Consider the following 2,240-nt stretch of genomic DNA (forward strand, 5'->3'; position numbering starts at 1 on the left):
CCCACTCGTGCTCTGTCTCTGTCTCAAAAATAAATTATTAAAAAAATTTTATAAAGGACATGACTCAAGAACAGGCAAGTAGAAAGATGCATACATAGGACACAGTATGGGGGATGCGTGTGTGGAATTTCCACGGGCCCTTAGGGGTCCTGCTCTTCCAGTGCGTCAGTGTTTTCACCAACTAGGAAGCTCTCCAATCCTTCCCATTTAGGGATGTTGTTGGGGGTTTCACTGCATAGGCACGGCTGATAAATCTCTGGCCATCTGGGCGACCCCAGCCCCAGTCATCTCATTAGCCTACAGAAGACACTCTAGTCTGGAGTTCCCAAGCGTTTCAAAAACCAGGTACAAAGCCAAATGTTGATTCTGTGTTATGTCACAGCACATCAGAACTGTCCTGTGAGTGTCCTTAGAGCAAGGACCCTTCTCTCCTCTGTTTGGGCACAGTTATGCCGGGGAAGGATGCGTGCAATTTGAACACTCCTTCCTGCAGTAATCTAATCTATATCCTCAAACATATTTGTTTTCCTTTGTAGTTCCGTGTTACGTTTTAGGGATGGCAAGTGTCTTAATTTGTTTTTAATCATAGAAGAGTGTCAGATTTGTCAATCTAGCATCAAAATATCTTTTTTTTTTTTTTTAAGTAAGCTCCACACCCAATGTGGGGCATGAACTCACAACCCTGAGATCAAGAGTCACGTGATCCTACCTACTGAGCCAGCCAGGTGCCCCAAGAATCAAAATATCTTCAATGTTTTTGCAATCAAAGATGACCCAGACCCTCAAAGACACATCTGACTTTAAAGTAAATGCTCTAATTTTGTTTTCACGTTTCTGGCCCAGATTTCACGTCCATTAAGGCAAAAAGGCATTGAGTTGAAGGCACACATTTTTGTCAGACCTGGATTTGAATCACTACTCTTCAGCCATGGTCAGTTTCTAAATCTCAGTCTCTTCATTTGTAAATGGGAAAAGTAGTGTCCCTTTCACAGAACTGTGTTAAAGACCAAGTGAGATAACACACACAAGGATTTAGCACAGTATTGAGCATAGTCATCACTCAAAAAATGTCAGCTATTATAATATATATGGCAGGAAGCAATTCTCATTTAAAAAGCCATAATCAAGCCTTGATGTACAATTTTATACCTTCTAAATTATATTTAGAAGCTGTTGATTAGCTTGAGCTATAACTTGCTCATTCATGGAGTGCTGGTGGCATTGGCAGTTGGAAGGAAGGCAACTAAGTACCAAGAGGCAATGATGTCTATGGCTCTGACCATGGTCCTCTCTGCAAATTCTTCTGAAGGAAATAAATCTGTGGATGCAAAACAGCTCTACTGACGTGAATTTAAGCAATAGCAGTTGCACCTCGGTCTATTAAGCATCTAACTCTTGACTTCAGCTCAGGTCGTGATTTCACGGTTTATGAGTTCGAGCCTCACATCGGGCTCTGCACTGACAGTGGGGAGCTTGCTTGGGATTCTGTCTCCCTCTCTCTGACCCTCCCTGGCTTGCTCTCTATGTCTCTCTCAAAATAAATAAAAATAAACTTAAAAAAAAAAAAGAGTAATAGCAGAAAACACCCTGAAACAATAACCTGGACACGGAAATTAAGGAAATGTTTTCCAGAAATGATAGTTCACCAACCTGATGGAATATTAAGCAGCCAGTTTTCTCTCTTATTATATATATATAATGTATATATACAAACATTTTTTAAATTAATACATGATGAGTTCAACAGGAAAATTACTTTGAAACCTGGATTATATTTTGTAGTAAATGGAAAAGCAGAATATTTCTGACAGAGACTGGGAGGTAACATGCCAACTTGAAAACAGTGGTTTGGGGGGGGACACTTGGGTGGCTCAGTCGGTTAAGCGTCCAACTCTGGATTTCAGCTCAGATCATGATCCCAGGGTTGTGGGATCAAGCACTGCATTAGGCTCCACACTGAGCATTAAAACCTGCTTGGGATTCTCTCCCTCCCTCTCTCTGCCCCTCTCTCCACTCAAAATAAATAAACATTTAAAAAGAAAAGAAGGGGCGCCTGGGTGGCTTAGTCGGTTAAGTGTCCGACTTTCGCCTAGGTCATGATCTCGCGGTTCGTGGGTTCGGGCCCCGCGTCGGGCTCTGTGCTGCCTGCCAGCTCAGAGCCTGGAGCCTGTTTCGGAGTCTGTGTCTCCCTCTCTCTCTGACCCTCCCCTGCTCACGCCGTCTCTCTCTCTCTCTCTCTC

This window comes from Hyaena hyaena, unplaced genomic scaffold (genome assembly GCF_003009895.1).
Source record: "Hyaena hyaena isolate Hyena2069 unplaced genomic scaffold, ASM300989v1 scaffold_94, whole genome shotgun sequence".
In the NCBI taxonomy this organism is placed as follows: Eukaryota; Metazoa; Chordata; class Mammalia; order Carnivora; family Hyaenidae; genus Hyaena; species Hyaena hyaena.